Genomic DNA, 24,076 nt, shown 5'->3' with positions numbered 1-24,076 from the left:
TCTGAAAAAACAGTAAGTGATACTGTTCTTTTTCTTTCTTTTAATCTTTCCTTTTAATCTTGATGATTCTTTTCCTTTTCTTGAATCTTTTCTTTTTAATCTTGATGATTCTTTCTTTAAATTTTGATATAATCCTTCTTTGTGTTAATCTTGATCTTCTTTGTTTGTTGATTTTGATTTTATGAGATGTTGATGTTGATTTTGGGAGATTGCTTTTCAAGTTTCAAGAGGGAAACCCTAATGATCTAACACAGGCTCTGGTACCATGTAAGATTTCTCACTTGTGAAACTTCAATTTTATTCAATCTCTTAAAATCTTTCTTAGTTACAATCTTATTTATACTAAGTACAATTAGAGAGAGAGAGAGAAACAGAATTAGGTATTAGTGTAACTAACTAATTCTGATTCTGTTATTTACACAGGTGGAGTGCCTATAGACACGGTGCAGTCTGCCTTGACTTCTGACTTCTGTTGACTTCTTAGTTTGCCTTGACCTATGACTTCTGTTGACTCCTTTGACTCTAATAAACCGAAACCCTAAATGTATCCCTTTATTCTTCTTTCCTCTTTTCACTTCTTCTCTGCCGAGAAACCCTAGCCACCGAGTGTGTTCCAACACTGACCTTATTTGGAATAACAGATAGAGCATATTCTCTGATCATGAGTAGTGTTACTACTCCCTCATTTTCAGTATTGGTCAACGGTAGACCAAAAGGTAGATTCACCTGTACAAGTGGACTCAGACAAGGATGTCCATTAAGTCCATATATTTTTATATTGTGCTCAGAAACCTTAAACAAAATGGTAATCAAATCAGAGACAGATGGGTTATTCGAAGGGTTGGAATTGAACAGGTATGCACCTTTGGTTAGTTAGCTAATATTTGTAGATGACCTCTTTTTTTAGTCAATCAACGGAACAAAATATTTTGCATTCGAAACAGGGAGACTACCTGATAAATTGAATCACACTTTTCTTGCATTAATTCCAAAGATTCAACACTTCGAATCCCTAGTTGATTTCAGTCAATTTCTTTTGTAATGTATTTTATAAGGTCATTACCAAAATATAAACGAGAAGGATTAGTCCCTATTATCTGATCTGATTTCACAGGTGCAAAACGCTTTCGTGTCGGGCAGACAAATAACCGATAACATAATTGTGGCTCAGGAGATATTTCCCTATCTGAAGCACACCACGACACAAACAGGCTCATCTGCTCTTAAGGCAGACATGGCAAAGGCATATGACAGAGCCAACTGAAATTTTTGAGTTATGTTCTGACCTTATTTGGAATAACAGATAGAGCATATTCTCTGATCATGAGTTGTGTTACTGCTCCCTCATTTTCAGTACTTGTCAACGGTAGACCAAAAGGTAGATTCACCTGTACAAGTGGACTCAGACAAGGATGTCCATTAAGTCCATATATTTTTATATTGTGCTCAGAAACCTTAAACAAAATGGTAATCAAATCAGAGACAGATGGGTTATTCGAAGGGTTGAAATTGAACAGGTATGCACCTATGGTTAGTTAGCTAATGTTTGTAGATGACCTCTTTTTTTAGTCAATCAACGGAACAAAATATTTGCATTCGAAACAGGGAGACTACTTGATAAATTGAATCACACTTTTCTTGCATTAATTCCAAAGATTCAACACTTCGAATCCCTAGTTGATTTCAGCCAATTTCTCTTTGTAATGTATTTTATAAGGTCATTACCAAAATATTAACGAGAAGGATTAGTCTCTATTATCTGATCTGATTTTACAGGTGCAAAATGCTTTCGTGTCGGGCAGACAAATAACCGATAACATAATTGTGGCTCATGAGATATTTCCTTATCTGAAGCACACCACGACACAAACAGGCTCATCTGCTCTTTAGGCAGACATGGCAAAGGCACACTACAAAAAATATGCTCATTAGGGACAGAATAAAATTGTCCCTAAAAGCTCCAAAACCGTCCCAGATAACCACTTGGGACAGATTTGTGTCCGTCCCAGATACTGGCGTCCCAAATAGTATTTGGGACGGATATAGGGACGGTTCACTTCTGTCCCTAGCAAGTATATGGGGACAGAGAGTTTCTGTCACTAGTAAGTATATGGGGACAGAATTGCTCTGTCCCCAATAAGTATATGGGTCAGAGCGATTCTGTACCCAATAACTAATTAGGACAAATTCAAGCCGCCGGTACTAGTATTAGAATTTCAAAATACATTATATATGCTAATTTCCAAAATTTATAGACTATTAATTCATTGACATATTGTAAATAAACTTAACATTGCGTTCTCAAAGCAAGAGTTGTCAAAATAAAATACCATTTTATATTACGGAAATAGAATTCAAATAACAAGTACGATACAAACAGATTCGTCATTTCTATATTTCAACCCAAATATCAACTAACTACAATTGACACATACAACAACAATTACATCCATAATTGTACCATCGGCTTGAATCTCCATCACAAAATGTCGTTCATTCCTTCCGCATGATGCACTTCCTGAAACTTATCAAAGTATAATGAATAGAGTCAAATCAATTGCTTAATATCAAATTATATTGACATTTGATATATTCAATATATCATAGAATCACTTTTACTAACTTATCATGTATTCAATCTTAAGTGGAAAAAAAATACGAAAGCACAACTACGTCAGTTCAATAATTTTGAGCCGCTGAATAAAACATACAAACCAGTTCAACAATTTTGAGCACATTAAATTTATACTTCCATATTCATTCATAGATGTGATTTTAACTTACGAAGTTAAGGAATTGAGTAATGCTACATTTAAAATCATCCTTCTCCGAACCTTTTAAACTAATAATATTGTGGCCTCATACTGAAACTCTATTAACATATATGGAGAATGTTAAAAAGAATGTAGGAACTTCAAAGTTTTTTTCATCTTCACTGAGCATGCTTAATTATGTGTACTTTTCTATTTATTTGTGAATACAAAAAAAAATCTAAGTTACAATATTCAATAAAAAATGCCATTACCATTGAAACCACCCATCATACTTGGTGAAGAAGGAATAGAATAACAATGGTAAAACTGCATACTGCTATACCACCCTTGGCTTCCGACAATTCTTTAGCTCTCTGCCTATGAACTCAAACCACAAAGCAGTTTTATTTTAACTTCACACCAGGATATCATAGAGAAAACATAGGATTAACATATGATTGTAATTAGAACATAAAAATAGAAGGAAAACTTTCTTTGGGTCATGGAAGTGAAGTAGAGAACTGAAAAGATTTATTAATCCGCATGATAGAAACATAATATGGGGATGAAAAAACACAGCAGGTTACTTGTAAAAGAAAGGAAGACTGAAGATTCAAATATCCCTAATTTACATCTATCTCTACTCTATAAATATTCAAACACTAAAGATTCTTCTAGCTTTTGCATTTACTTTGACTTCGTTTTTTTGTTTCTAAAGCAAATGTTCCTTCTTGTCTCTTGGGTGAATCAACTTATAGGAAACCACCAAAAACCAACTAGTAAGTCTATATGTGGGTGCTAAGCTAAATTCAGATAGCTATATTTCTTTGACTCACATTATAAATTACTATGTAACAGGATCATTAGTTCATGATGGTCACTTTCGAACAATAAGCAACTAGTTTGAGGTCGAAATTCCCCTAGTATTTCATTTTGACATTTTATCAAACATTTATTGGGTGATAATTTTCTAGGCATTACTTAGTCAAACAATAACTAAAAACATATCAAACAAACTATGGAAGACATAAATCCAAACAACCCAGTCTCTGTCAAAAACCTACATTTCTACTAAATCGAAGAATAAAATTACCACTGCAGCTTTGATTGAATCAAAATGCAATATATTTTTTGTTGTCATAACAACCCAGAAGACAAATCTTTCTCAAAGTATGATCCATAATTACTTTATCTTCTAGCAAGGAAACCCTGAATAAAGTTATCTTTCTTATCTTAGAAATTAAGTTTATGATTTTGAAAACCTTAAGTAGTTTTAGTGGATTGTTTCTCCTAATAGCTATGGTTAGGAAGAGAAAAAAGAAGACAAGGAAGAAACTTAATCAAAGTAATACCTATAGTAGCAACCCATTTTTCTGATTTCTCCTACTCGATTTCTCCTAGCCAATTTCTTCAAGCCGATTTCACTGGAATTACTGAATCAATGCTCTGGAAAATAGTTGTAGTAGTAGAAGAAGAAAAACACAAATATGAAGAAGAAGAAGATTCAAGATTAATCTAACCTGTGGTTGATGAAGATTCGAAGATACAACAAAACCCTGGAAGAACAAGTCTGTGAAAACTCGCAAAACTCGTTTGATTTGGAAAACACTTGAAACTAGCCTAGGTTTCTTTGAAGATTTGGGAAGTAGAATGTTTGATCTGGGAGATTGGGAGGTAGGAGATTTCCTAGGGGAGGAAGAACTAAAGAGGTGATTTTTCATGAGCGAAGTGGAATCGGCAGGATTCCAAAAATCGTTCGTCACAGGACATAGCTAGGGTTAACGAATGGACATTTGCCCCAAAATAGGAATGCCAAAATTGCGGGAAATATTTTGCCGGAAATTTTGTGCCAAAATTGGGCGCCAATTTCTTTTCATTACTCTAAGAAACTGTCCCAAAGATGCACCTGTTTGTCCCTATTGTGAATTTCGTTAGGGACAGATATAACAAAACTGTCCCCGTTTTCATTGTATTAGGGACAGACATAAAAATGTGTGTCCCTATTGGCCCCTTTTTTTGTAGTGGCATATGACAGAGTCAACTGAAATTTTTGAGTGATGTTCTGACCTTATTTGGAATAACAGATAGAGCATATTCTCTGATCATGAGTTGTCTTACTACTTCCTCATTTTCAGTACTGGTCAACGGTAGACCAAAAGGTAGATTCACCTGTCCAAGTGGACTCAGACAAGGATGTCCATTATTAAGTCCATATATTTTTATACTAGGTATAACCCGTGCCTTCGGCACGAAGAAGTTATTAGACCATACCCTGTAATATGATTTGAGCAGAAAAAATTCAAGTTCAACTGAATCAAATTCAGACAAAAATAAAAACAACCTCTATCGCAAAGATTTAAAAACTAAATTTCAATTACGTGAACTCATTTAAAAAAAAAAGTATGTTGAGTAATCAAATATCAAGTTACAAAATAAGGATGTTAACAAAGAAAAAAGTTACAAAATAAGGGATAGCTAAGAAGCTACTCGGGATACGCCTTTAATCCAAGCTTATTAAACCTTGGCCTTTTCTTCTCAAATTTGTAGTAATCTATCCTTGACTAAGTACTGACTTTTCCTGAAAAAAGAATTTGAGGGAGTCATAATTTAAATTTTTCTAATTAAGTTGTAAGTCTATTTTGATTGTAGAAACCCGAATTTGCTACACTGTTCTAACATCCTTCAACTTCTTAATCAACTATGTAATTTTCTTCTCTTTTTTCTTCTTGACATATCTCCAAGCATAACCTGTTATATCGTAGAGAAGAAGTGTAAAAGCATGAGTCATACTATAGGATTCCAGATTGTAGCTATTGACAATGAAAGAAAACACAGACCGTTATAAGCAAGAAATTACTATTTTCTTTAGTCTGTTCTGCAACAGAGTGACACAAAGACTGTGCCTTGTAATCTAAAATGGATCAGCTTATGTAGTTTGGTAATGAGGCAAGGTAAGAATAGTTTAATATGTGCAGAATAGCATCTAAAGTATGGAAATATATGACTGATTACTCCACCTTATTTGCACATGTTAAAATAACAGCTTTCCTCTCGCCTTTGCCCAGAGAGGATTGCACCATTACCTAAACAAACAAAACCGGAATACCGCCTAATGCAAGTTTCTTGAAGCTCTTTTCATCTAAATATATAGTCAGACATAAATTTCTGGGAAATAAAAGCTCCAACTATAAATGAGCCTTAACAATTACTTCTGATCAATGTTGTAACTTGTAACTTACAAAGAAAAACTTCCAAAATGGAATACCGAACTTCACACACATGATACCGGCAAGATCAAATATAGGATTGAACACCTAAAAATAAATTTTACTTCATTACCAACTATCTAATATACTTTATAACAGGTTCACGCTAACTGAGCAACTAAATTCCAAGCAACTCATTATGCCAGTCCACAACACAAAGCCAAGACATCGGACTTCCATTGGAAAATTAAATAAGAGAGTGAGAGAGGAATAGTCCAAACCAATTGTAGCAAACATAAGAAATGAAAAGTTAAGATTTTACACATACATATAGAACCAACTTAATTAGACCGTCGTGTTTGCCCATGAATCACTCATAATTTTACCAACATTTTGAAGAAATTTGAGTGTACTTCTTCTAAGTTCTAATTATAGATAAAAAAAGCAATAAACCCTCCCTATGAGGTACGATTAAATGAAATCAAAATCAAATATGCAAAAGAGAAGGTTTTGTCCAAACCTAGTTTCCCATAGATCTCACATCACTGCACAAACGTCAAGGTCGAAAATTGCCAAATAGAAGGAAATATTATCTAATGAAAATGCAGATCGAAATTTTTCATAGAGAGTGAAGATGATCCAATCAGTTTTGATGAATGAAAAAATAATGGAGAAAGAGATTTAATGGGGCAAGATTTAGAGAATGTAACGGCGGGAGAAGGAGAAGAGTGAGATAGTGTTGGGTAAAGTGAGCTGAGTATACTTTCTAAGCAAGACAAAACCATTTCAGTTTCACATTGACATTTAATCAAACGCTTTCTAAGCAAGAGAACGACCAGGATGTAACTTTCTACGCAAAGATTAAAGATAAAATTTCTTAAACAATTTAACAATTAAATTAGAGGGAAACTTTATGAGTCATAAACATTGAAATGTAGAGGATTAAAGATTAAAAAAAATGAATGTACCTTCAAGATGGCAACCTAACTGGTGAGACTCAAAATAAGCTGAATGATGATATATCTGCAGCCAATAAAAGAAGGTTAGTAGCAAGTTGAAAATAGAGAGCTGAAAATTTAAAACCTCAATCGAAGTAGAGTAAATTTTAAGTACAAACAGGTGTGCAGATGATCACCTAAAATTTAAAGACAACCAAAACTATAAAAACCTTTCTTCGTTGCTTTTTAAGTACAAACAGGTGAAGCTGCACTAACCTGCATCAAGCAAACAAATGCTTCCGAAGATCCAATAATAACCAAAGATAGAAATAAACCCCTAATTGATAAAATGGAAAACATAGATTGGTAACTTATAGCCATCATCATGCTGTTCCGAGTGTTGTGATTTTGGTAACCTTCTATGAACGACCACAATTCAAAAATGGAAACGGATAAAAATTCCTCAAATGACCAACAAACAAAACCTATCATTGTTACAGAGTTGCATAAACTACAACTCAAAGAAGATAAGCTAACAACAATAAAAAACATATCCAACTTTCAGAAAATGAAATGACGACTTAACATTGTTCAGCGAGTTTATTGTTTGATTTGTTGAAAGAGTAAAACTCATTGCTCGTCTTATACTGTTATGTTTTAGTGTTTTCTTACATATTCTATGAAAAAATTACTATCGTTCCATAAAAAATTAGTAATCAAAGTTCTAGGACATCATAAAAAATTAGTAATTCAAAGAACCTCTTTAGGTATGGAAATGTATTACCTACCAGTCATTAAGTAGAACCAGGGAGTGAAGAATATTACTTATAGAAATTTCGACCGAAATATTTCTATTTTTCATATTATATATACGAAACATTACTTATAGAAATTTTGTGTCAGCTGTCCACCTAAATCATTCGAAATTTCAAATTTTTGTATCCAATTTTCAAAAGAATCGAAATTGGGTGGAAATTTGGCAATACTATACGAAAAGAGTTAAAATAATTGAATTAAATAGTAAAATATAAGATTTTTGAATTATTATGTTTCTGAAGAGGCTTCGACCAAATTGTAAATAACATAATGCAAGACCTTTTACCAGAAAGACAAAACATACTGCAACACCATCAAACATACCTGTAAGGTGGTGAAATCAATATGTGCCAGAGAAGATTCGAAGAGGTTTCGCCCAATATTACCATTTTCAAGAAGCATGTAGATAAAAAAAATACACTTCAAAGAAGAGGTCGCTATCACTGTTTCACGGGTCATAGTTACATCACTTCATTCATTCAATTGTTCTGTGGAAATCCAAACTCAACAATCTTGCAGACAGAGAAAAGCTATGCTGATCAGTGATAGCAATTAAAGATCCATATTTTCTATGAGGTCATGGCTTCTTTTATGAAACATGCCTAGGTCATGTGTAATGTAGCAAACAAATTATTTGCACAAGTAAATGCATGGAATACTTCAAATTATTGAAACATAGACAGACGACAGTAAAATCTTCTTTTTGAAACATGTGGAGTCAGCATCTTTTACACTTCATTTTACATGAGGAGACATTTCATCAGCAAAACTCAACTTTCACCAAACACACTAAATTAGATTTTGGAACTCCACAAAATAAAATTGAAAAAGATGAAAGAAACACAAAACCAAACAAAATTCAGAGAACTCTACTTTGACCACGAACTCTAACCAAACAAAAATTGATAGAAAAAAATGAAAGAAACACAAACCAAACAAAATACAGATCTTTCCAAACAGAAAGTATAGAGATTTCGGTTGAAAGGAATAACACACTAACCTTGTCGGGGTGAACTAAAAGGAAGCAAAAAAATTTATGAACCTCAGACGCCATGGTTTTAAAAAATTCCAATAAGAAGAAATACCTTCATCCTCTCTAACCGAACCACCCATCAATCACGCCTGTGCTGCCTTCTTTCATGATTCACAACTCCGATAACGATGAGGGCTTTAATTTACATACGAAAGTAAACCGGCGAAATATAACCGGAAAAGAAGATCATTTGGCTTCTGATGGATCTGATCAGAGTGTAAAGGAGGAACATAAAGATTTAAGCATTTGAGAGATCAGGCAATTGAAGAGACCTCTTCAATAGAGACGCAACGGATAGAATTAAAGGGTAGGATTTAAGGGTCTGTTTGATAGGCAATTTTCTCAGGAAAAAGAGAAACTTTTTCCCAAAGATTGATATTTTTAGGTGTTTGATTGGTAGTTTGGAGAAAGTTTTAGATGCCCTCACGTGACCCTTTTTTCTCATTTTTCCCCCAAAACAGAGAATCTCTTTACCCATCTTTTAATGGAGAAAGATTTTCTCCTAGGTCTCTTCTCTGACAACCTACCATTAAACCCTTCCATCGTCATCAACAAAACATAAATAAAGAGGACAAATGCAAAGAAATAAACTCCAGAGGCAATCAATCTGTGTTTAAGAATCCCCTTGTTTTATTCATTTCTTTTTCTCTCTCTACCATTATGATTCTTCCTCTTTGGGTGATATGAAATCACTCTTTACTCATTAATTAAAGAATCCCTTGGCAAACTAGTGTTTTTTCTCTTATTCTTCTCTCTAGAAACTGATATGATACATCAAATCAATCCTCATGAATGAATCTCTTGATACCAGGCAGATAAACTGGTGTTCCTCTCTCTCTCTCTCTCTCTCTATATATATATATATATATATATATATATATATATATATATATAAAGAAGGAACCCATGTAGAAAGTTATCTGATGAAGTTAAAGAAAGAATGAGAGTTAAAATTGTGAAAATGAAGGAGTATTGAAGATGATCACTGAGTCTTTCTTTATCCCATGCTTATTTCTTACACCAAAATAAGCTGACTGGGGTGTTCTCTTATCATCCTCTATCCCTAAGTATTATTTTGAGTTGAATCTATTGAATTCTTATGCTTCTCTGTTACAATTCAAACTATAATTATAATAACTTACATAAATGGAAGCTTTAGGTTAATCTATTATTAATAATGCTTGATCTTAATCATTACCCTCAAAATGACGATAATCGAAGATTAAAAATAATAAGGAAAATCTCCAGCTTGTTTTGATAGAGAAGATGATGAAAAAAATTAAAAGAGGTCCAATCAATAATAAACAATTTGAGGTTTCAACTTTTACATTGGAGATGAATCACATGTAGTAGTGAAAATGGAGAAGAAGAAAAAAGTAAGACTTTTGGTGTGTCTCTTACCCAATGAAGATAACTATTCTTTGAAAAGTGAACTAGTGATAACCATGTAATTTTTTTTTACCTTACCCAATAATGCGGCATGACAACAACGTGTCCCAACCTACGAGCATAGCTCGAGCCGTCCCGTATAACGCTTCCTTGAGTCATAGACTCTCGCCCACTATAAAGGATACCAACATATGTGCGGAGCACACCAAGCCGCATATGCAGATCTTGCCATCTAGTCTCAAGCATCCGGCACCTTATCATCTCGGCTTACCATCCGGACATTGGGCATAGGAGCATCCATCTGTAATAAGCTACCTCATGCCCAACATAGCACATCAAGGCTTGGCCCCTTGAATAGCTCAATCCTCCTTATGGAATATGCTAGCACGACGCACGCCTCGCCATGGCATGAGAACATGTAACACCTTTTCCAAAGGAACCCGCAGTAACCTATCTCCAGGTACTGTCCATAGCCATTTCCTATGACAAGGAAACCCGTGCAATATGCTTCTCTCGCATACGCTAGGCCGGCCTCATGGGTTGCGCCACGAGGATGCTCACTTTCGTGCATACCATGCTAAGATGGGCGAGCTCCCATCCACGAGGTCTTGGCATATGCTGGATGCATATGAGGAAGGGAGACCACCCCCTCCTAAGGTGCAAACTTCTTGTTTTGCCTATTTCCACAAGGAAACATCAATCCTTTTAACCAGGCATACTCTCGTCCAAATGACCCTTCGTATCCTTGACAAAGTCTTGAATGCCACGGATGTCCCCGTGCATGGCCTAAGGAAGCTTGCTGGCACTCTTGCCCTACTTCGACCTCGTATTCGGCCCTACGGCCTATATGCTCGTACCTGCTCTCCTAGCACTCGTCACGTCATATGCATGCTCAACAATATGCACGTGACATACTCCCCCACTTGTAATGTCGACGTCCTCGTCGACTAAGTTTGGAGTACTTCAATCTTCTGCCCCAACTCCGATGCTACCACTGCACCTTCATGTCTTCGGCAGACCGCACCTCCGTGCTAACTCAACTACGCAGGTTCCCCCTCCGGGTTAACTCAATCTTCTGCAATGCATCCTCCGATGCGTTAGGATAATGGTCTTCTCTACCATTCATCCATGTTCATCCATGCTCAATGTTGCCCTCTGGCCTCAAATGTCGGCTCCCGCTCTGGTTTGCCTCTCCGTTGCAGCCTCCGCCGCTCTTCGAACTCAGGTACCTCACCTCCTCGGCTTCACCTCGAGTTAGCATCTCGATTGTCACCTTTCGCCTCTACTTTCGTGGCCAATCTTGCCATGGATATCGCAGTAAACTGCGACACAACTCATCACCCCGGTACCTCAGCAACCGTTGCCTTCACCCGAGTTAGCATCTCGACGCCACTGCGTCTTGCCATGTGCCTGCAATGTTGCCATCGCAAAGCAACTCGTCTTCAATGTCACTCACCTCTGGATCAGACCCTATGTACCCACGTACTCCACGTTCTGACTCCTTGGTTTGCTTGTTCATTGAGACCCTCATTACGCCTTCCGGCTTCTCACATCAAGTGCACTCTAGTACCTAAGTATCACTACTTGCACCCTTGAGTGTATACCACTTGAACTCTTTGCAATGTCGCCCTTTCTCTTAACGACCCTTGCCTCGATTGTGCCTCTGCACCTGCACCTCTGTGCAACTCAAACAAGTCTCTGCTTGTGCGCCTCCGCGCCTGCGCCTCGTGCGCTCGGCATCCTCCATGCCATCCCTTCCTCGGGAAATTATCGTGTTGCCTTCGATGTCCACTGAAACGAGCACGGTAGCTTCTCTCCGCGAGAACTACATGGAACCAAACCATCCACCACTGGCATACTCTTGGGAACGTCCTCTTGACTACATCCAGACACACACTTGCCATTTAATCATTGGCGATGCTCCTTAACCCGAGCATCTTGGTAGGCTCGTGTCCCTCTTGAACACATCCGAACGTACCACCGCATAAGTTCCAACACATCTCATGCAGCACCATACGGCTTACAACTCGACTTCAAACTCGACGTTGTCATATATCTCTGACGATCTGAACTTGGTTCCAACTATCACCAGAATTGGACGATGCTAATGTCACCACGACACACCATCCTGAAATCCCATAACGTGAGCTGATCTCTTCTCAATCACCACGTACTCATTGCACACTGTAGGCTTGAACTCGGTTCCAACTTACCTCCAATGCATAACTCAAACATGGGCCGATCCACTTCAGATACAACGACCCTCATATTACTTGACGGCTTGAACTCGGTTCCAACTACCATCAGTACTGTACTTGGTCTCGTGAATCTGTCTCCATAGACTTCACACCAATATGTCCATAAGCTTCAATGTTGGTTTCGGCTTATAGCACTCATGCGACATACCTCACGCAACTGTGTTAGCATATCCATGTCTCATCTCAAGTGAGTCTATTCTCCTTGGAACTCAAATGCGCTTACAACACATCGTGCCGAACTCTATCGTGCACCATACCACATAAGCACAACTTGATCTAGCACCAACTTGCCCAACGATGTACTCTGTCCATCTATCTTACTTTTGACCCCTGTCTTCTGTAAGTAGCTTGAACTCACAACATCACAAGTCACTCGATGCTACCTTCGGCTTAAGCATAAGAGAGTATCCTTCAACACCTTGTTGCCATACCCTGCTCTAACGCTCAAGTATCACTTGGATCAACATAGCTCCACTCTTGGATGCCAATCCAACAAGCTTACTCAGACTAGCTTACCACAAGCTCTCAGCCTGACTCTACTTGCCATCTTGGTACACTTCCTACCAAGCCTGTTGTCCACTCCAAGGACTCCATATCATATGATGTACCCAATGCGCACCAAATCGTACTGAGCATTACTGCACTAAGCTCGCACACGACTCACCGTGCCATTCTCGATTCATCCCATCTCTGCACTTGTCCTTACCTCTAAAGGACTCAAGCATGTATGGTACCTTCTTGCGCACCAAGTCACACTGAACTCTTGCCACTGAGCTTGCACATGACTTCTTGTGTCAATACGGTTCCATCTCATATCTAGCGTATGTCCTTCGTCTCAAAGGAACATAGACCCAAGTATAGCTACCACCGTAGCATCCGTGCACACGGCCTATTCCTTCCATCGGAACTCTCGTCACCTTATGCACCATGCGTCCCTTAACAAGGTCCCCTTCTAGCATCATAGCTTCAGAGACCATATCATCTTGAATGCATCTCACTCTGAAAGCTTTCTCTCGGAATCATGCTCTCAACGTAGCTCTTCATACACACTCCAGTATACCTCATACCATAGTGGGAGAATCACTAAGCTCTTCGTCACACTCTTCGAGCATAGATACCATCTCTTGAACCTGCCATCCAGGCTCTAGAAGTATGCTTCCAAACATACCACATGTTCTTATGCATATCTTCGTGCTTGTCTTCTCAAGCTCCCAAAACATATCCGTTTGCCACTATAACTAGGCTCTTGGAACATATCTCGTAAGCTATCGAGCTCTAAGTCCACCCATCACTAGGACCAGAGCAATATACACGTTTGCCTATCCACTAGGCTATTATACCAATTGTTAAATGGTTATCAGGATGCAATACATCTTCAACTCGTGCATCTCCATCCTGCAGCTCAGGCTCTGACATCCATTTCTCGTCTAGGATCAGAGCTCCATCCATTAGCTTGCTCTTCAAGCTCTGATGCCAATTGTCACGGCCTTTTTGTCCCGTTAGGTCGACCCGGCATATTATGCTCAAAGACACGGGTCGATAGTGCGGAATATCAAATCCTAACGTGCCGTGCGGCGTCATGTATTCCCTCCTAGTACATAACCAGCCTTCCCGAACATATTCGGAGCATCTCGACTATCAAGTCACCTTGGTTCCCAACCAATAATGCGGCATGACAACAACGTGTCCCAACCTACGAGCATAGCTCAAGCCGTCCCGTATAACGCTTCCTTGAGTCATAGACTCTCGCCCACTATAAAGGATACCAACATATGTGCGGAGAACACCAAGCCGCATATGCAGATCTTGCCATCTAGTCTCAAGCATCCGGCACCTTATCATCTCGGCTTACCATCCGGACATTGGGCATAGGAGCATCCATCTCTAATAAGCTACCTCATGCCCAACATAGCACATCAAGGCTTGGTCCCTTGACTAGCTCAATCCTCCTTATGGAATATGCTAGCACGACGCACGCCTCGCCATGGCATGAGAACATGTAACACCTTTTCCAAAGGAACCCGCAGTAACCTATCTCCAGGTACTGTCCCGAGCCATTTCCTATGACAAGGGAACCCGTGCAATATGCTTCTCTCGCATACGCTAGGCCGGCCTCATGGGTTGCGCCACGAGGATGCTCACTTTCGTGCATACCATGCTAAGATGGGCGAGCTCCCATCCACGAGGTCTTGGCATATGCTGGATGCATATGAGGAAGGGAGACCACCCCCTCCTAAGGTGCAAACTTCTTGTTTTGCCTATTTCCACAAGGAAACATCAATCCTTTTAACCAGGCATACTCTCGTCCAAATGACCCTTCGTATCCTTGACAAAGTCTTGAATGCCACGGATGTCCCCGTGCATGGCCTAAGGAAGCTTGCTGACACTTTTGCCCTACTTCGACCTCGTATTCGGCCCTACGGCCTATATGCTCGTACGTGCTCTCCTAGCACTCGTCACGTCATATGCATGCTCAACAATATGTACGTGACATACTCCCCCACTTGTAATGTCGACGTCCTCGTTGACTAAGTTTGGAGTACTTCAATCTTCTGCCTCAACTCCGATGCTACCACTGCACCTTCATGTCTTCGGCAGACCGCACCTCCGTGCTGACTCAACTACGCAGTCTCGTCGCGCAGGTTCCCCTCCGGGTTAAATCAATCTTCTGCAATGGATCCTCCGATGCGTTAGGATAATGGTCTTCTCTACCATTCATCCATGCTCAAGGTTGCTTCTCTGTTGCAGCCTCCGCCGCTCCTCGAACTCAGGTACCTCACTTCCTCGGCTTCACCACGAGTTGGCATCTCGATTGTCACCTTTCGCCTCTGCTTTCGTGACCAATCTTGCCATGCGTATCGCAGTAAACTGCGACACAACTCATCACGTGACCCTTTTTTTCTCATTTTTCCCCCAAAACAGGGAATCTCTTTACCCATCTTTTAATGGAGAAAGATTTTCTCCTAGGTCTCTTCTCTGACAACCTACCATTAAACCCTTCCATCGTCATCAACAAAACATAAATAAAGAGGACAAATGCAAAGAAATAAACTCCAGAGGCAATCAATCTGTGTTTAAGAATCCCCTTGTTTTATTCATTTCTTTTTCTCTCTCTACCATTATGATTCTTCCTCTTTGGGTGATATGAAATCACTCTTTACTCATTAATTAAAGAATCCCTTGGCAAACCAGTGTTTTTTCTCTTATTCTTCTCTCTAGAAACTGATATGATACATCAAATCAATCCTCATGAATGAATCTCTTGATACCAAGCAGATAAACTGGTGTTCCTCTCTCTCTACATATATATATATATATATATATATATATATAAAGAAGGAACCCATGTAGAAAGTTATCTGATGAAGTTAAAGAAAGAATGAGAGTTAAAATTGTGAAAATGAAGGAGTATTGAAGATGATCACTGAGTCTTTCTTTATCCCATGCTTATTTCTTACACCAAAATAAGCTGACTGGGGCGTTCTCTTATCATCCTCTATCCCTAAGTATTATTTTGAGTTGAATCTATTGAATTCTTATGCTTCTCTGTTACAATTCAAACTACAATTATAATAACTTACAAAAATGGAAGCTTTAGGTTAATCTATTATTAATAATGTTTGATCTTAATCATTCCCCTCAAAATGACGATAATCGAAGATTAAAAATAATAAGGAAAATCTCCAGCTTGTTTTGATAGAGAAGATGATGAAAAAAATGAAAAGAGGTCCAATCAATTATAAACAATTTGAGGTTTCAACTTTTACATTGGAGATGAATCACATGTAGTAGTGAAAATGGAGAAGAAGAAAAAAGTAAGACTTTTGGTGTGTCTCTTACCCAATGAAGATAACTATTCTTTGAAAAGTGAACTAGTGACAACCATGTAATTTTTTTTTACCTTACCCAACCAAACAGTGGAAAATTTGAAAATCTTTATGGAGAAAATGATTCTCGGAGAAAATAATTCTCGGAGTAAATTTTTCTCTATTTTTTTTCTTTTCTCTCTATCGTTATCAAACACAACCTAAAGGGTCTGTTTGATAGGCAATTTTCTCAGGAAAAAGAGAAACGTTTTCCCAAAGATTGATATTTTAAGGTGTTTGATTGGTAGTTTGGAGAAAGTTTTAGATGCCCTCACGTGACCCTTTTTTCTCATTTTTCCCCCAAAACAGGGAATCTCTTTACCCATCTTTTAATGGAGAAAGATTTTCTCCTAGGTCTCTTCTCTGACAACCTACCATTAAACCCTTCCATCGTCATCAACAAAACATAAATAAAGAGGACAAATGCAAAGAAATAAACTCCAGAGGCAATCAATCTGTGTTTAAGAATCCCCTTGTTTTATTCATTTCTTTTTCTCTCTCTACCATTATGATTCTTCCTCTTTGGGTGATATGAAATCACTCTTTACTCATTAATTAAAGAATCCCTTGGCAAACCAGTGTTTTTTCTCTTATTCTTCTCTCTAGAAACTGATATGATACATCAAATCAATCCTCATGAATGAATCTCTTGATACCAGGCAGATAAACTGGTGTTCCTCTCTATATATATATAAAGAAGGAACCCATGTAGAAAGTTATCTGATGAAGTTAAATAAAGAATGAGAGTTAAAATTGTGAAAATGAAGGAGTATTGAAGATGATCACTGGGTCTTTCTTTATCCCATGCTTATTTCTTACACCAAAATAAGCTGACTGGGGCGTTCTCTTATCATCCTCTATCACCTAAGTATTATTTTGAGTTGAATCTATTGAATTCTTATGCTTCTCTGTTACAATTCAAACTACAATTATAATAACTTACAAAAATGGAAGCTTTAGGTTAATCTATTATTAATAATGCTTGATCTTAATCATTCCCCTCAAAATGACGATAATCGAAGATTAAAAATAATAAGGAAAATCTCCAGCTTGTTTTGATAGAGAAGATGATGAAAAAAATGAAAAGAGGTCCAATCAATTATAAACAATTTGAGGTTTCAACTTTTACATTGGAGATGAATCACATGTAGTAGTGAAAATGGAGAAGAAGAAAAAAGTAAGACTTTTGGTGTGTCTCTTACCCAATGAAGATAACTATTCTTTGAAAAGTGGTGGTTTAGGAATCTGAGATATGGGTCAGCTGAATATGGCAAGAAAATGTATTTTCGAAGGAGACTCAAAAACTGTGATCAAGGCCTACACTTCACCAATTGAAGAATCACCGTGGAGAAATAAAAGCATTGTCGCATATATCTTTGAGAAATTGAATACTTTCGAAGAATTCAGTTTCATATTTACACATAGAGAAGCCAATTTGTGGCTCATAATCTCATTAATTATGCAGTTGATAACCGAGCTGTAATCACTTGGTAGGCCATGTACCACCTACATGTATCGGTGAACCTATCTTGGTTGATAGTCTTCACGTTACTACTTTGATTCTTAATGAAAAGTAGGCTAAAGCCACTTTTTCATCAAAAAAATACCGAGATCCCCTTACCTAAGGCCAAAGAGAGAGACAAAAGAACGTGTCACATACATAAAGAAAAAAATGTGCGTGACTACAATGGAGCCGAACTTTTTTTTTGTTGCAAGTGGGCGGGAATTGAAGTAATGACATCTCCCTAATTAGGAAAAGTAAATCCTGATTTGTAATTTCCAATCTTTACTCCCACCACTCTGACTTCTTATTTCTTATCTGGAGAGAGACATGTTCACATATTAGAGAATGATATACATGCCACAAGGAGAAGCCTATAAAACTTTGGTGAGTCCTTTTTAACTAAGGGTCTGTTTGATACGTGAGAAAATCGGGCTGAGAAAATCGTCTTCCTAAGAAAATTGATTTTTTGTTGTTTGATTGGACCAAAAGGTGTCAAAACCAATTTTTAATGGGAAAAACGTCTGACGTTTTTTCCCATCTTATACATGCGAAAACAACTTTCTCACTGTCTCTCTAATTCGCGTTCTCTTTCCTGTCTCAAACTTTTCCTCCTTTCTCTCTCTAAAGTCCATCATCTCTATCTTGGATTCTTGTCTTTCAATGGTCGACCTTCCAACACTAAATGGCATCTAGGATTCAAGCAAAAACAATTCTCCATCTAACTAAATCCTTCTACAACTTGGGTCCAATCTCTCTCTCTCTCTCTCTCTGATTTGAAATGTTTTTACCTTCAAACCATACTTAACCGAGGCAAAGGACAACAACAGAGCAGTTCTCTTCGATGGAATGGAAGAAGGAAAATTCAGGGGAATATCATATTCTTCTCATGGAATTGATGAACAAGACAATGATAGAATAATGAAAGGATTGCAAGATAGAGAGTTGATGTGACACGAAAATGTCACATTTGGAGAGCCTAACTTAGACTAATTAGTCCTTATCGAGTGTTATCAATAATATTTTATGTGTTTTTCTTGTTAGGTATCATTTTTGGAGATAAACATGTGAACCGGAATAAAAGGAACGAATTGTCACTATCATTTCATGTGCCGAAAACGAGAGAAAAAGATTTCAAACAAATCATATGACAAGTGGAGTCAATGACGAGTCCGACGGTGAAAACGGAATTCAATTCGGAGTTCGGACGAGGAAGTTATGAGAGATAGAAGCCAAGATCTTTTCTTGAAGGCACCTCTTGATTTCTAAATCAAAACCAAGTTCAAGCCCAAAGCCCACAAAAGAAAAGAAAGAAGGGAGAGAGAGGGTGGCTAGGGGGGTGTTCTTGGTTGCTAGAGAGAAAGCTTGAAAGAGAGGGTTTGAAGAGAAAGACAAGAGAGGGGAAGAAGGAGGATCCGGCCAAAGCTAGGGCCGGCCAGCACACTAGGCCGGCCGAGCAGCAGCTCGCGCTGCAGCACAAGCAGCTGCTCGGGAGCTGCACAACAGACCAGAACATCAGCAGCAGACCGGGACAGCAGCTCGGGCTGCAAGCTGCTCTGAGCTCGGGACGCCTTCACGGATGCGGCTGCAGCTCGGACGTGCATGGGACGCGCGCACGGGGCTCGGGACAAGCTAGGGAAGGCCGGACAGCAACCTTTGGCCGGATCTTCTTGGTTCTTGGCCGGAATTTCATGCTTCTTTGGCCGGATTTATATGAGTTTTCCGGCAACCTTTTTGATCCGAAACCTTAGGGCTTTTACTCCCCATGTCTTGATCTAGCTTCCCATGTGGTTTGATTTGATTTTGGTTGAAGATTGCTAGAGAGAGAAAGCTAGGGTTCAGCTTTAATGGAGGTTGTGTTCTAAATGGAGAAGATGATGGTGGTCGCTATGGGGAACCCAGAAATTTGCTAAGGGGACATCGGCTGCACCTTAAAGACTAATATTTTCCGACGATCTTAGCCTCGAACCACATCGAAAAAAGGGGATTCTCACATCATTTTCTTTCCATTTCTTATTCAATCACCATGTTTAGCTAACTTTAGTGTGTCGATTATATGAGATGAAATGTGATGAATTCGTGATTATGTTTAATATGATTTGATGTTTTGATTATTAATTGATGCTCATTTATTTCGATTATCGTTTCGATCGTATTTTCATGTGTCTTGTCAAGCACTTCGCATAGTTAATAGACGAAACGAAGTATTCGATGTCGATCGTAGTCTAAGTCATAATTTCATGTGTCTTGTCATGCACTTCACATAGTTAGGCGACTAGACGACACTTTCGCTGACTCGGGATTAACCGATTTAGACGTTTGTTTGACTAAGTATGATCTCCGGATATACGTAGTACTTAGAGACATCTACTTTAGGAGTCGAATATCGATTGTACCTCGACACACTAAATCGGACTACACATAGTCGTAGGTTTATCATTATGGATTCCCAGACTTCGACACCTCTCTCACTTATTTGTTGCCCGAATCGAGTCTTACCGTCTCCCGACTCTTGTTCCTCCGACACTTCTCTCGAATCTCTCTCGCCCGTTTTACTTTGATTGTTTAGTTTAGTTTAGTTTTACTCGTTTTCTTCTCTTATTACTTATTCAATCTAAAACCCCCATTTATCTTTGTTTCTTTTCCTATTTAGTCTAAGTTAGCATTTGATACATAGACCGGGGGATAAGACCCTTCGACATCCAAACTACCTTCCTATCCTTGGATCGATCCCGGCTTTGCCGGATTATTACTTGATACCTTCGCTTGGGTGTGCAACCTTTTCGGGTGCATCAAGAGTCCTTACCCTTAGATTAATTGAGATTAATAACAATATTCAAATAGAAGAAGAAAGAAACACACAAATGGAGGCTTATTCATTAGTTGAACTAGGTTTAGAAGATAGCAAATATATAATAGAGATAAAAGACTAAAAGGCCCTTAAAGGGTAAATTACTAAATAACCCCTAACTATAATATATTATTCTAACACCCTCCCTCAAAATTACGGTGCGGTGTTGAAAAGCATCGAGAGTTTGCTAGCTAAGAAACGAAAGCGTGGAATCGAGTGTGACTTGGTGAACAAGTCAGCAACCTGCATAGTGGATGAGACAAAAGGCAAATTGATGGTGCCTTGAGTGAAATGATGCCATGTAAAGTGAAAATCAATCTCAATGTGATTGGTGCGTCCGTGAAAGACTAAATTATGAGCAATATGGATAGCACTTTGATTGTCACAATACATAGGAGTAGGCTCTGGAATGGAAACACCCATGTCTGCAAATAACTCACGTAACCAAACTATCTCAGCTGTCGTAGACGCCATAGCACGGTACTCAGCTTCAGTGGATGATCTTGATACAACAGTCTGTTTCTTGCTCCTCCAAGAAATAAGAGAATCACCCAAAAATACATAATAACCTGTAATAGACTTACGATCTATGCGATTGCTCGCCCAGTCTGCATCTGAATATGCTCGTAAAGTCAAGGAAGAAGTCGACTTTGAAAGCAAGTACCTCGAAGATATCTCAAAATACGAAGAACAGCTACCCAATGAACTGTAGTAGGTGATGAAGGAGATATATTCTAAGTCTGAAGGTATGACCTTCCCGATAGAAATATATCCTAAAGGTCTGAAGGTATAACCTTCTGAAGGAGTATCCTTCGACCAAGATGGCAATGTGTACAATTTGGCTTATAGGATAATGATGACCTTATCTGGAAGATCAATCAATCCGGTTCAATTAGGAGTCGTAATGCTTAGCTAGAAGCCGCTTACGATTGTCGAATCACTTCGGTTATCCGCGACTAAGAAAGACCGGATCCTAAACGGGTTACACATAAGAGTGGTAACTTGAATAGTGAGAATAGACTGATGGGAACTAGTATATAGATGGATATGATCCAGTCTGATAATACTTAAAATAGAGAAGAGAATCGGGCTCGAAAGGAAAGCCCGAAAAAAGCAAAAATCTACTTTTTGGACCAACAAGGGACTCCCTTAAAGGGAGAGCCCTAGCCAGCCATATGTGGGGTGTGGGCCGGCCAAAACAAGCCCATTAGGGGTTGTTGTGGCCGGCCACACTAAGGGGGAATCCTAATTAGGGTTTACTTCTAATTAGAGAATCCCAGTTAGATTAAACTCTAACTTATGTTTATCTTTTCTGAGGGACTTTTAGGATTCCTTATTTGAGTAGAAATATACTAAGGTAATGCCTATATAAGGACCAGTTATGAGTTCAGAAAAGATGTGGAAATTTCTCAAAAGGAAATAACTCTCTTCACACAACTATTGGAGAGACAAGATTTTAGAGAAAAGTTCCCATTCTATCTATCAAAGTCTAGAAGAAGGAGTTCTTCATCTCTACCTTCAAGAAGGTCCTAGCTGACTGAAAGGAGGGAGTTCAAGTTATACATTCGGTGTCTCAAGTAGAGGAGCTACACTTGAAGCTCTTTTATCTTCTGAATACTGGTCGGAATTTAGTTCGTGGGAAAGCGAATAAAGGTATTCTTCTTCCTTCTAGTTCATATATTAGTTCATGTATAGATCCTGGGCAACTTAGTGTTAATCATATGATGATTGAGATTCCGCTTACAACACTAGTAACATGATTAGGTTATGTACTAGATAAATGTAATTCCCAGTAGGTGAACCCACAAGCTGAAGGAGTTGAAGGAGATGTCCTTCGACCAAGGTGACAATGCGAACAATTTGTCGGATAGGACAATTGATGTGGAAGATCATCAATTCCGATTGATTTAGGGATCGTAGAGTTGTAGCTAGAGACCAACTACGATCGTCGAATTACGAAGTAATTCGCGGCTAACTTCGATCGGATCCTACAACGGGTTACACATAAGAGTGTCAAATTGATCTAGGATATGACTAGTGGGAGTGAGATATAATCATGGGAGTGTCCCATAAACATATCTCATAGGCCTAAAAAGGAATTAGGCAAAGATAGTACAAAAAGGCCAAAAACAGGGTTTTTGGGCCTTAGCCGATTCGGGCACTTCTAGGGCTCGGATTGGGCTGATTTTTGGAGGGACGTTTCCTTATGTTATGAAAATTAAATCTGCCAATTTTGGCTGGGTTTGGACGTCATCTCCTTAGGGAATTGAGAAAATACCAATAGTTGTTATTTTCGACTATTTCCCTAAATCTTATTCTAAAAGGTGTTTTGGGAAACCTAAAAGGAGGTGGATTCTTATTAGGGTTCTATATAAACACTCTTAGGGCAGAGAATAAGGTGTGGAATTTCTCTCTAAGCTTTCTTACTCTACCACATCAAGTAGAGAGGAGAAAGTGAGTTAATTCCCATTAACTATCTATCTAGTCAAAGAAGAAGGTGTTCTTCTTTCCAACCACCATTGGTGTGCTAGCTATACAACAAGGTGGGAGATTAAATTGATTGCTCGTGTCCCAAGTAGAGGAGCTACACTTGAAGCTCTTGGTCTTCTTCAATAAATTCAACTAGTTCGAGGGAAAAGCGATTAAGGTAATCTACTATCTCCATTAGTTTAATTACTAGTTTTGCATGTGATCCTGGGGATACTAGTGTAGACATTAGATGTCTTATTTCCGCTATAAACACTAATATAAGGGTTTAAATCCCTACACAAGCTGGCTAACAACATGCACAACATATACAATATCTGGACGAGTAATAGTGAGATAAACCAAACAACCAATAATAGTACGATATAGTGTAGGATCTGCTAAAGGAGTACCATCTGTAGAAGAATAACGAGCATTAGACTCGATAGGAGAGTCGGTTGTCTGAGTATCACTGATACGAGCACGCTCAAGAATATCCGAGTGTATTTGGACTGGGAGAGAAGATAACCTTGTGGGGTAGAGGCTACTTCAATCCCCAAAAAATAACGGAGAGTGCCTAGATCCTTCATTTCAAATTAGCTAGCTAGCTGCAACTTCAAAGATGCGATACCATCAACATCATCACTAGTAGTAATCATGTCATCAACATACAATGACAAAAGAATGTGACCTGCAACACTACATTTGACAAAAAGAGCCGAATCATGATTGCAAGAAGCGAAGCCAACGATGTAAGTACATTTGACAACTTTTTTCAAACCAAGCTCGCGATGCCTATTTGAGACCATATAATGTTCTCTTAAGCTTACAAACTTTTCCAGGTATATGTGGAACACCAGGAGGAGGAATCATATAAACTTCTTCCTGAAGATCTTCATTTAAGAAGGCATTTTTAATATCCATTTCAGAGATGCATTGACGAATCGAGGCAACTGCAATAAGTGTACGAACAGTAGTCGTTTTTGCAACTGGAGCAAA

The 24,076-nt window shown here is 38.4% G+C and overlaps 2 long non-coding RNA genes across 3 annotated transcripts; both read right to left on the bottom strand.

Annotated features, from left to right (window-relative positions):
* Positions 1-2,319: 2,319 nt before the first annotated feature.
* LOC147543994 (uncharacterized) lies at positions 2,320-4,186 on the bottom strand. 2 transcript variants are annotated; one of them, XR_015239652.1, is made up of 3 exons: positions 4,106-4,186; positions 3,026-3,131; positions 2,320-2,524 (listed from the first exon to the last, which is right to left on the bottom strand). It is a non-coding gene; the product is annotated as an uncharacterized LOC147543994 (long non-coding RNA). The 2 variants fall into 2 exon arrangements; XR_015239653.1 differs by having other exon boundaries at positions 2,419-2,518; positions 4,106-4,147.
* A 913-nt stretch (positions 4,187-5,099) lies between these two features.
* LOC147543993 (uncharacterized) lies at positions 5,100-9,021 on the bottom strand. Its single transcript, XR_015239607.1, has 3 exons — positions 7,095-9,021; positions 6,928-6,982; positions 5,100-5,501 (listed from the first exon to the last, which is right to left on the bottom strand). It is a non-coding gene; the product is annotated as an uncharacterized LOC147543993 (long non-coding RNA).
* Positions 9,022-24,076: the final 15,055 nt, after the last annotated feature.

Source organism: Eschscholzia californica, unplaced genomic scaffold, assembly GCF_041429995.1.
Source record: "Eschscholzia californica isolate CP2 unplaced genomic scaffold, dmEscCali1.0.p SCAF_4, whole genome shotgun sequence".
NCBI classification, from domain to species: domain Eukaryota; kingdom Viridiplantae; phylum Streptophyta; class Magnoliopsida; order Ranunculales; family Papaveraceae; genus Eschscholzia; species Eschscholzia californica.
This window is presented reverse-complemented; position numbering and strand designations above follow the sequence as displayed.